This window comes from Macaca mulatta, chromosome 20, assembly GCF_049350105.2.
Source record: "Macaca mulatta isolate MMU2019108-1 chromosome 20, T2T-MMU8v2.0, whole genome shotgun sequence".
NCBI lineage: Eukaryota > Metazoa > Chordata > Mammalia > Primates > Cercopithecidae > Macaca > Macaca mulatta.
Window position 1 is genome coordinate 45,843,944 of NC_133425.1, and position 12,293 is coordinate 45,856,236.

At 50.0% G+C, this 12,293-nt stretch overlaps 1 long non-coding RNA gene across 1 annotated transcript; it reads right to left on the reverse strand.

Annotated features, from left to right (window-relative positions):
- Nucleotides 1-226: 226 nt before the first annotated feature.
- Nucleotides 227-6,954, reverse strand: LOC144337945 (uncharacterized). Its single transcript, XR_013411602.1, has 2 exons — nt 6,245-6,954; nt 227-452 (listed from the first exon to the last, which is right to left on the reverse strand). It is a non-coding gene; the product is annotated as an uncharacterized LOC144337945 (long non-coding RNA).
- Between the last annotated feature and the right edge of the window lie 5,339 nt (nt 6,955-12,293).

The window sequence follows — 12,293 nt, forward strand, 5'->3', positions numbered from 1 at the left end:
GCTGAGGCCTGGGCTCTGTGTCCAATTGTGGAGTTTCCCGGGGCCCGCAGTCCATCCCTGGGCCCCCGCCAGGCGAGGCAGGGCCCCTCTCTGAGCCTCGGCCTGGAAAGCTCCATCCACTCCAGTCAGGCCCGCCTGAGATTACCTAGGTGTTCTGGTGACTTCTGAGGGCCTCGCATGAAAGATAACGCCCAAATCAACAAATCTACCATTGTGGCTTTGAAGAGACTGTTTCAATCACTTTATTTTGTCTTTATGTCAGGTTTGCCAGATGGCTTGGGTCTTTCTGAGGTCCTGTACCGAGGGGGCGCAGAGAGAACTGGTGCAGCTTCAAAGCTCCTTTTTAATCTTTAGCAACATCACAGCGGCTGGGAAACTGCCTCGGCTCCCTCAAGTCTCTCCCACAAAAGAGGCGCGGCCGAGGCTCTAATGAAAGCCAGATAAAGGGATGGCTGGAATCAGAAACAGAGGGAAAAGAGCAGTCGTTAGTCTTTCTTGTAGCTGTTTCAAAAGAAATTCTAAGACAAATTATGGCTTTGGGTGTTTTTCTAAAAGGACTGCAGCAGGGAGAGGAGGTGGGGGAGGTGCTTTGACCCCTCAGCACCCTTCCCCTTGCATGAAAGGCAGAGGAGACTGAAAAAAGGCCGAAATACAACAATAAACTTTCTGCGTGTGCGCGTGGGGATGAAAGGCGCGCTGGCATAATTATGGGCGAGGGTGCGCGGGGGCGGGCGGGCGGCTTTACCTTGCCGCCAGCGCTATTAATGATGAGGCTCCCTCTTTTTCTTCTCTGGAAGGGGTGCCTTTGGTTTTCAGGAATGGGGTGGGGCACCGCGTGCTGAGGCTGACATTTGGTGCAGGCGGTGGGGACGAGATGCAATGCTCAGTGCATAGGTGCTTGGGGGCCACAGCGCTCTCATGGCTGCCAAAGCCCTGTCATCCTGAGAAGGAGGCAGATGTACCCGTGGGTCATCCTGCCTCCCTCTCGCCCTCCTTTAAGGTCTCAAGGTCTGTCTCTTGGGCTCTGGGGAAGGTGGGGACATTCTGACCCCTAATTCTAGCCCCACATGCTCTGTTTTTTAGGGGTCAGTCCTATTCTAGGGGGAGTTAGAAGGGGTCCCACCTGTCCTCTTCCATGGCACACACTGTCTTAAATCCGCACTGACAGCCCAAATATCAGGCCCTATCAGTGCTGCTGAGATCTCATGGTGTTCCAGGCTATCCTTACCTCCTATCTCACCTTGGGCCATCTTAGTTTCCATGGATGGTTGGTCAACTACTTGGCAAGACCTTGTGGGCATGGGACAGCTAAGGTTTGATAGGCAGGCAGGCAGGCAGGAGGCGGGGAAGCTGGACAGCATTCGGGGGCTTCCACGGGAGGGGCAGCGTGGATAGCGTGGGAGTCCCTGAGTAGCACCCCTGGGAAGGCACCTCTGATTCCGAAGGTGAGGGTCCACAGAGTCACAAGGCCACTGTATTAGTCCGTTTTCATGCTGCTGATAAAGACATACCTGAGGCTGGGTAATTTTTAAAGAAAAAGAGGCTTCATGGACTCACAGTTCCACGTGGCTGGAGAGGCCTCACAATCATGGCGGAAGGTGAAAGGCATGTCTTACATGGCAGCAGACAAGAGAGAGAATGAAAGCCCAGCGAAAGGGGAAACCCCTCATAAAATCATCAGATCTTGTGAGACTTATTCACCACCATGAGAACAGTGTGGGGGAACCGCCCCCATGATTCAATTCTCTCCCGTGGGTCCCTTCCACAACATGTGTGAATTACGGGAGTTACAATTCAACGTAAGATTTGGGTGGGGACACAGCAAAACTCTATCAGCCACAGAATGCCAGCCCTGGAAGGGTCCCTTGCTGTATAGATGGCAGATGAGGTCTTAGGAGGGAAGGACTTAACCAAGGTCACAGGGCTGGTTAGGGTCACAGTAGGATTTCAAACCCATGTCCACTAAAGCAAGCAGATATTCTGAGAGAAGGCAGGTCCCTTGTGATGTGGGTCAGAAGAGCATTGAGCTCCTGCAGGGAGGAATGGACAGGGTCAGGTGTGCTCCCCCATGTTTTTGGGGACCTCTAACTGTCCCCCGGATGTCTCACTTTTACTTTGCAGGGCTCAGTGGCTGCAGGCTTTGGCTTTTGGAGCTTTGGCCAAGATATCAGGGGGATTCTGGGCTTTCTGAGCATCAGGACCATCGTGTGGGGTGAAGTCAAGTGGAAGGCATTATGGATCCCTTCCTTCCTTCCTTCCTTCTTTCCTTCCTTCCTTCCCTTTCCTTCTCTCTTTCTCTTTCTTTCTCTCTCTTTTTCTCTTTTCCTTTTCTTTCCCTCTTTCCCTTTTTCCTCCCTTCCTTCCTTCCTTCCTTCTCTTTCTTTTTTCCTTCCTTCCTTCCCTTTTTTCTTTCTCCTTCCTTCCTTCCCTTTTTCTTTCTCCTTCCTTCCTTCCTTCCCATATTAATAATAATGATAGTAATAATATGGGCCTAACCCTGACCCCCACACCCTGCCCCTTGGGCATCTGTCCTCCCTCACTTTGCCCCTGGAGCCTCTTGCCCTGCTTAGGACACTTGAGGAGAATTGAAACTAAAGAAATGTATGCCCAAGTTGCTGCCCAACTTTTACTTGCCGGTTCTAAAAGGGTCCCCCTTGTCCCTCTCTTGCCCTCAGCCCCAGAGAGGAGGGAGTTACATATGCTGATGGTGAGTGCTGCAGGAGGGCACATGAGGAGGGGGCCCTGTATGTGTGTCTTCACCCTTTTTGCCTTTGCTCTCTCCCTGTGTGTCTCTCACGTTCTCTGTCTGTCTGTCTGTCCCCTCCTGCCCCTCCCCAGTGGTGTGCTGACCTGGGGCTCTGGTTTTTATTCCTGGCACTGGGGGTTCTGTGGCCCCCATGCTCTGATGCCCCATCCCACTGCTGCACCTGTGACTGAACTAGGAGCTTTGGGGGAGGGTTGCCAGGTGAAGACCCCTAGGGTGGCTCGCTGGGGAGGGGGTGGTGAGGTAGCGAGAGCTGGGCTGTCATATTGCTCCTCCTTCCTTGGGGCAAAGGGCAGAGCCTGGCAGAAGCTGCTTGCTAGGCCTCTGGGCTGCTTTTATGAAGGAGAATTTGGGAAGATGAGAGGCTGTAACCAAGTGGGGAACAGGCTTCTCTTGCTCCTCTGCATATCCAGTTTATACCAGACACCACCAAGTAGACAGTATTGGGCAGCGGGGAGGGCACAGGCTGTGGGACTGGACACCTAGGGTTTGAATCCCGGCTCCTCAACTTTGTAGCCAGGAGACTCTAGGCAAGTGTCTTACCTTGTTTGCACCTCACTTTTCTCATCTGTAAAAGGGGACTAATAATTGTATTTACTTCGTGGGTTTGTCATGAGGAATAAATGGGTTAATACATGTAAAGTACTTAGAATCGTGCCTGGCACACTGTCTCTCAACAGATGTGAGTAATAATAATAAGATGAATAACTGCTGTTATTTCAATATATAGCTTTTCGGCCATCATTGTCAGCAACAGCTAAGTTGATAATCCACTGTATGGATCAGAGCTTATGCTTGGATGTTGGGAGGGTACTGGAGTAAATCAATCTTTCTTTCTTTCTTTCTCTCTTTCTTTCTTTTCTTTCTCTCTTTCACCTTCTTTTCTTTCTCTCTTTTGTTCTCTTTCCCTCTTTCTTGCCTTCCTTTCCCTTCCTTTCCTTTCCCTCCTTTCCTCTCCCTTCCCCTCCCCTCCCCTCCCCTCCCCTCCCCTCCCCTCCCCTCCCCTCTCCTCTCCTTCCCTCCCCTCCCCTTCCTTCTTCTTTCTTTCTTGTCTTCTGGCAACAGACCCCTCTTTCTTGGGGGTGCCCAATCCATGTAGTTCTGAGGGTGGGACTGAGCCTGCCATGCATGTGCGCCACAGACCTGACCAGTCAGAGAGCTGTATTCCTTGGGCCACAGTGATTGGCTCAGGGACAGTCGTATGACACAAGGCAGCCGGAGTTCTCCCCAGAATTTTGCTGCCCCAGTGTTAGGGAAGACACCATTCCATCCTCTGAGATCCCAAGTTCTAAGGGTGTTGTAAGCCAGAGTCACTAGAAGCCAACTTCTCCAGCTACATGAAGGAAGCTATCCACAGTAGAAGGAAATGAGGCCATCATGTCAAAAAAGGCAGAAATAAGACATGGAGCGAGAGAGAGAGAGAGAGAGAGAGAGAGAAATGTGATACCCTAAGTCCAGCCATGCCTACAACTCTTGTGCTGTATGTGCTTCTGACTGAGTCAATTACCTTTGCATTTATAGAGATCCGAGTTTGGTTTCTTTCAATCAGAAGAGTCCTGATCAATATGGAAACTGACTTGGTTACCAAGGGTGCCTGCTGTTGTATTCACATCACCCTCACTCAAAGGGGCTATCTCTTTCATAGATGAACTGCACCATGAGAAGAGGGCTGAGGACCAGGTGGTGAAGGGGCAGGAGTATTTGCCTTGGAAGATTGGAGTTGATGTGGATTCAGCAGAAATGAGCCTTCCCTGGGGCGGTAGTCATCTAGCTGGGCTTGATTTCAGGGACTTGGAGAAGTGGAGGTGGGAGCTGGTGCGCATTCCAGGCGAAGGGCACAGCATGAAGGAAAGGCTTTAGAGGAGAGGAAATGTAAGGTGTGTTCAAAGAACAGCAGCTAGTCTTGGTTGGCTGACTTGTCAGGCAAATGGGTGATGGAAACCTGAAGGTGATGAGGCTGGAGAATTATGCTGGAGTCAGAGCATGGAGGTTTTGAGTTTCAGGTCTAGGATCTTAGATTTTGTGGGCTAGACAATAAGGAAAGTTGAAAGATTCACAGCTGTGTAGTGGATCGTTAAAATGGGGAGGTGAGGCTGGGCACAGTGGCTCATGCCTATAGTCCCGACACCTTTGAAGGCCGAGGCAGGAGGATTGCTTGAGGCCAGGAGTTTGAAACCAGCCTGAGTAACGTAGCCAGACCCTGTCTCTACAAAAGAAAAATAAAAAAATTAGTTGGGCATGGTGGCACGTGCCTGTAGTCCCAGATACTCAGGAGGCTGAGGTGGGAGGATTGCTTGAGCCCAGGACTCCAACACCACAGTGAGCTGTGATTGTGCCACTGCACTCCAGCCTGGGCTACAGGGTGAGATCTGGTCTCTAAAGAAAAAAAGAAAAGATGAGGAGGTGCAAATCAGGGAGTTGGTGTGTTACAGGACAAAGGTGAGAAATAATGACAGTCTAGACTCGGGACTTGGATTGTGGCCTAGGATGGAGATGGGTATCATGGAAATTGGTTGTTTTATATTCAGAATCCACTCTCTTCTTCTGGTAAGAACCTCCCTATTTCCCGTGGGGAAACCACTCCTCTCCGCAGCTCAATCAGTGTGGTCTGAGTGGAACTGATTCCACATCCAGACTTAGGGTATGGCATGTGACCCTGGCTTAAGCTCAGCTGAGCATCCATCCCTTGATCACAGTGGTTGGTTTAAGGGTGGCCATGTGTTTCAATTTTGGCCAATGAGAGTCAGGCCTAGTATTTTTGTCAGATGAGTTAGGAAAGGGAAATTCTATTTTCCAGAGGACTTGTGGCTGGCGGGAAGAGAATCTGGACCTTCCAGGGCCCCAACGTGACAGAATGAAGTCACACAGTTAAAAACAGAGTCAGAGATAGAGAAGTGAGACCAAGTCCTGAGGCCATGATTGGAGCCCCTGAATCAGACACACCCTGGCCATTTCAGGGACCTGGGTCTATGAAATTGAATTGAGTTTTCTCTAACCTGCACACAGGAGTCCTGAGAGTAGGCAGCTGCAGCAACAAGTAAGCAACTGACTAGCTCTGTGTGTGCCTGCGTGCTCTCAGAAGAAAGGGAGGAGCAAAAAAGGAAGCAGTGGGCAGGTCCTGAGTACCAGAGAGGTTGGTGGTACAACTAGCAGGGACTGGGCTTATGGGAGAAGAAGCCATTTTTGTGGGGAAGTGCAGAATCTGAATTATCGGCATGAACCAAAGGTGGCCGGCCATTTCTCCACTGTCAGGAGAAAGAAGTGCATTCCATGACATTCTGTTGAGGACTCGGCCAATTAGCAGAACCCATCCTGGGCCAGAGTTGTCTTTACTCAGTGGAGCCTAGGCATAGAGCAGGACCAGACACTGTCTCTGAGGCCCATGTTTACCGACTGTGTTAGTCAGGGTTCCCTAGAGGGACAGAACTAATAGGATAGATGTATATATGAAAGGGAGTTTATTAAGGAGTATTCACTCACGCGATCACAAGGTGAAGTCCCACAGTAGGCCATTTGCAAGCTGAGGACCTAGGAAGCCAGTCTGCGTCCCAAAATCTCAAAAATACGGAAGCCGACAAGGCAGCCTTCAGTCTGTGGCCGAAGGCCCTAGAGCCCCTGGTGAACCATTGGTGTAAATCCGAGAGTCCAAAAGCTGAAGAACTTGGAGTCCAATGTTTGAGGGCAGGAAGCATCCAGCACGGGAGAAAGATGAAGGTCGGAAGACTCAGCCAGTCTAGCCTTTCCACATTCTTCTGCTTGATTTTATTCTAGCCACACTGGCAGCTGATTAGACCCACCCAGATTGAGGGTGAGTTGGCCTCTCCCAATCCACTGTCTCAAATGTTAATCTCCTTTGGCAACACCCTCACAGACACACCCAGGAACAAAACTTTTCATCCTTCAATCCGATCAAGTTGACACTCAGTATTAACCATCAGGCCGACTATTCATCAATCAGCATTATAGCAATGTTCAGCAATGTTTTTCTTTCTGCTTTACGCAGAGTTCTCTGGGAAGTTATAGGAACTAGAAGCTTTCTTCCTCATAGCTGACTGGTAAAGTGAGTTGAGGATTGAGCAGGATGAGGAGCAGAGTTTACACCCTGGCTCTGCTACACTCTGTCTTGGTGCTCTTGGGCAAATTACTTAGTTGCTTGAAAGATGAATCAGAGATTTACCAGGTAGAGATGATTCAGGGAGCATTCAGGCAGGAGGACTGGCTAGTGGCTAAGGGAAGAGAAGCCCCAGGGGGTGGTGGCTGAGTCATAGGCTCTGATGTCAGTTGGATCTGGGTTCTCATACTGGTTCAAGTGCATGCCCTTAAAACAAGTCCTTCAGCCTCTCTGTCTCAGTTTGGTCACCTAAAAAGTAGACCCAATGATCTCTATCTTGTAAGGTTGATGTGAAGATTACTGGAGTAACTTTCCTATAAAGTGCCTGGTGTGTAAATGATTGATTTGGGCCAGGCATGGTGGCTCATGCCTGTGATCCCAGCACTTTGGGATATCGCTTAAGGCCAGAAGTTCGAGACCAGACCTGGCAACTTAGTGAGACCCCCGTCCCAATTAAAAACATTAAAAAAAAAATGATTGTTTTGACACTATAGGCCATCTGCAAGCTGAGGAGCAAGGAAGCCAGTCCAAGTCCCAAAACCTCAAAAGAAGGGAAGCCAACAGTGTAGCCTTCAGTCTGTGGCCGAAGGCCTAAGAACCCTTGGCAAACCACTGGTATACATTCAAGAGTCCAAAAGCTGAAGAACTTGGAGTCCAATGTTTGAGGACAGGAAACATTATTTTTTAGTGATTTATTCTGATTCCTCAAGGCACAGAGGCAATGGAGAAAATGGAGGTGGGTGTATTCATCTGTCTTTTTTCAGTTGCACATAAAGGAAACCCAAATCAAACTGGCTTTAGAAGAAACAAAAGAAGTCGTTGACTTACGTAAGAGTCAAGTACAGAGGTATTAATGGATTTCGGGCATGGCTTGATCTAGGGGCTCAAAGAATATCACCAGGATACTGCCTATCTCGCCATCATTTGGCTCTGTTTTCTGTGGCATAGGCTCCTCTCAAGGGTGTGCTGGAGCCAGTTGTAAAACATTCAGGAATTGTGGGCACCAGTTGTTCATCATTGGTAGCATAAAACTGGCCATGGTATCATGGAAATTGGCAAATGCTATAAATAAGGGCCTTTTTTTTTTTTTTTTTTTTTTTTTTTTTGTGGGAGGAGAGCTTGTTTACCAACACATGACTGCTCCATTCTCCAAAAGTCTCTTCCCCTGCCGTGGGAAGAAGGCAGCCCGCAGCCACTGGCTGACGTCCCACCACCTAGGCTACCACAGTGGAAAGTGAGTATCTCTTTCCCAGAAGTTCCAGGAAATGTCCCAGAGTTGAGTCTCATTGGCCTGGCTTGGATCTCATACCCATTTGTGACATAGCAACTGAGGCCAGGGTGTGGAGTGTACTGACTGGCTTGTGTCACCTCTGGATCTGTGAGATGGGGTCAGCTCCACCTGAGCCACGTGGAGTAAGAGTGGGTACAGATGGTTCCCTTTACTGTAACGAACAACCACAGACCCTGATGGCACACAAAACAGGAAGTGTTTATTGTTCACACATCTGCCGGTTGGCTGGAGGCTCTGCTCCAGGCTGGGCTTGTTTGGGGTAGTTAGTGGGGACAGCTCTGCTTTTCTCTCTCCTCCTTCTGGGACCAGCTGACCAACCCAGATTGTTCACCTTCTGGTGACAGCAGAGTCACAAGACAGCAAGAAGGATTAGTGATGTCCTCATAAGGCCTAGGGATAGACTAGGCACACCGTTACTTCCACCTCATTCCGTTGACCAAAGCAAGTTACAGGACTGAGCCTTGGATGTAAATTTTGCTTCTTCTTCTCCTTTTTTTTTTTTTTTTTTTTTGAGGTGGAGTCTCGCTGTGTCACCCAGGCTATAGTGCAGTGGCGCGATCTTGGCTCACTGCAACCTCTGTCTCCCAGGTTCAAGTGATTCTCCTGTCTCAGCCTCCCCAGTAGCTGGGATTATGGTATTACAGGGCCCTGCCACCACACCCGGCTAATTTATTTTTTCTTTTTAGTAGAAACAGGGTTTCATCATGTTGGTCAGGCTTGTCTCAAACTCCTGACCTCAAGTGATCGGCCTCCCAAAGTGCTGGGATTATAGGCATGAGCCACTGTGCCCAGCCAAATTTTGCTTCTTCAGTGAGATGAACTGTAAAGTCAGGTGGTGGAGGGAATAGATGTGGAGACGGGAGAAAAACTGGCAACATTGCAACTTACCACCTGTCCTTAAGGAAGATCAGGGCACTGCCAAAAGCAGAGAGGGCTGGAGGGTAGGGGGGTGTAAGCCACAGATATCCCCTAAGGGTATTAGGAAGGGTGGGGGGACTCTGATGTGGCTGTGGCCTGGGTGTGGGAGGGATAGGGTAAGAGAGGAGGCCAAAAGGAGTGTAAGGTAAGGATGAGCCTGGGCCCTGGGCCACCACCCTCATGGGCTGGGTGACTGCACCTCATCTCCAGGCCCAGGGGAGCTGTCTTAACTTTTTCCTTTTCTTTTCTTTTCTTTCTTTCTTTTCTTTTCTCTTTCTGGTTTTGTGTGTGTGTGTGTGTGTGTGTGTGTGACAGGGTTTCACTCTGTGTCCAGGCTGGAGTGCAGTGCAGCGGCACGATCATGGCTCACTGCAGCCTTGAACTCCTGGGCTCAAGGGGTTCTCCTGCTTCAGCCTCTCAAGTAGCTGGGACTACAGGCACATGCCATGCCACCACACCCAGCTAATTTTTTAAAACAATTTTTTTTTTTTTTTTTTTTTTTGTAGAGGTGGAGTATCGCTATATTGCCCAGGCTGGCCTGGAACTGCTGGGCTCAAGCGATCCACCCACCTCGGCCTCTCAAAGTTATTGAGGCAGAATGCCCAGCCTATCTTAACTTTAGTTTCCCAGATCTAGACCTTGAAGCAAGGATTTGCGTGTAAGTTAATTGATCTGGAAGGTGATGCCAGGAGACCCTGATGCAGAAGTAGGAAAATAAGCAATGTTGTGCTGGCAAACTTACTCTCTGAAAAACAAAAATCCATTATTTGTAGTGTGTGCCCATATTCATGGTGAGAATGTTCCCACTATGGTTGATTTCAAGTTACTAGTGTGATGTAACTGAAAGAGGCGTTGGGGAGAGATGGGTGGAATCGGCTCTCATGAGCTGGTCTGAGCCATTTTTCAGCACACCACTGCAGGTGAGCGGGGTGGCCGGGAGGGCAGCCAGTAACAGGCATATAATCAAGCCGGCCACCCTGTGAGCAGCTGTGGAGCTTCCCACCATTGGGGAGTGGCAGGAGGTGGTGTAGAACTTGTGACCTGTGTTAGCCCATTTGGCGGTGAGGGGCCTTGGGAATATATGCACCGCCTCCCCATCCGTCACTGGTTGAGGCTGTTTCCCCAGGGTTGGCAATTCAGTGTACTTCTGGCCAGCGCTCTGGTGGCCAGAGAAAGAGACACAGGGGCTGGAAGTTGCAAGTTGGTCCAGAATGAGTGGAAATGGTAAGGTCTGTGATAGGAGACATTTGAGTGTCGCCAGCAGAGTGAGGCCTTCCTGCTGAATCCCTTAGAGCTGCCTGCAACAGGCCAGCCTTCTAGTCCCCTCACCAGCTCCCAGGTGCCATTCTCCCATAGTGTACTATGCCTCCATTGAGAAAAACATTACCTGCCTCCCTCAAAGAAGAAACGAAATGAGGCAAACATCTTTGACATATTCAGTGATATCATTTTGTTTTGTTTTACGGTTTTTTTTCTTTTTTTTTGAGACGGGGTCTTGCTGTATTGCTCAGGCTGGTCTTGAACTTCTGCCCTTGAGCAATCCTCCTGCCTTGGCCTCCCAAAGCACTGGGATTGCAGGCATGAGTCACCACGGTTGGCAATGATACCATTTTGATTGATGTTTTCTGAATGTAGAGGTATTTCTCTGGAATATTTTCAGATTTGTCAATTCCCTGCTCCTCTGTCTAGCCTTTGTAGGGTGGGAATGAGAGTCATATTATGTTTATTTTATTTCTTGCTTTTTCTCAGGCCCTCTGATGTTTTCTTCTTGGAGCTGGGCTTTACAGAAATAAATTTGTACAGAGTCTGGAGAAAATGCTCTTAAAAAAAAAATAGCTCAAATCTCCATTCCTCCATTGAAAACCCACTCATTTTGGTGGTGTGCTCCACAGAGCAAACTCTGGGGGCGTCCTGCCCAGATGACTTTGCTACTCACAGGTCCTACCTCTGGCTTCTTACTGCAAAGAACTGAAGCTACCTGAGGTCATTCTCAAGGATCAGGAGGGTGACCAGCCGCACACAGGACAGGCCCATAGTACTGGGGAGCAGGGCACCCTTTTGGATGGCCATCAGGGGAGAGTGGGCCCATGCCTCATCTTTATCACCCCTCAGGTGGATCACCTCTCAGGGGTGGCCCAGAGACTGGTTGGGATTGAACCCATTTTGCAAACAGCAGAAACTGCCCCTTACCCCAGCCTGTGTTAGCTCTGTTCCCCTCCCATGCCCTTCCCCACTCTTCTGCTGGTACCTCGTAGGACCACTTCCCTAATCCGCTGCTTGTGTACACATCCTTGTGTGAGGGCCTGCTTCTGGGGATCCCAACCTGGGACATGGGGTGTCAGGCCTCCTTGGCTTCTGAGTGAGATTAATCTGACCGGGTTGAAGCCACATCTGGTGGTGCTTGTTGTTTTCCCCCGGGGCTTGGCACAGCATGAGGGACTCATCAGGGTTCCAACATCTGGTTGATGAATCAAAGAATGTGAACATTTAAATATAAGGAAGCAGGGCTGAAAGCTGACGGGGAGATGGGGATGGCTGGGTCTGCAGGTGCCGTGTCCTCCCAGGTCTGCACATCCAGCCTCCTCTCTCCTGAGCCCAGACCTGTGCATTCAACCAGACGTCTTCACCTGGGTCCTCAAGCTCAATGCAACTTGTCATTCCTCCCCACCCCCTCCATAGGCAACCTGCCTCCTCTCCTGTGTGGCTGGTCTCAGGCAATGAAAGTAGGCACTCCGCTTGCCCTCAGCCACACAGTTCTTGTTTCATCACCGTGTGCATCTTTCTTGATGCTCTCCACTGTGTCCAGCTCCCCTGTCACCTCTCTGGCCCCTGCCAGCCTCATCTCTCACCTCCAGTCTTGCCTCCCTGTAATCCCTCCTGCGGCCCCAAGTGAACTTTGTGAAGTGGCCTTGACCACATGGCTTGCTGCTAAAAATCCTCAACTGTGGCTCTCCACTGCTGTAAAGAGGAAATCCAAACTCCTTGTGATGGCCTAGCAAGGCCCTGCAGGAATTGCTTCCTGCCAAACCTCCAGCCCCTACGAGTTCTGTTCTCCTTAACACCCTCCCCATGCCTGCAGAGCCCAGCTGCTTTCGGTCCCTTGAACAGACACTCTCTCATCTCCAGGCCTCTGTGCATGCTGTTCTCTCTGCCCCAACACTCTTCCCTCCCCTGCTTCCCGGGCCAACAATCCCATGGAGCAGATGCTT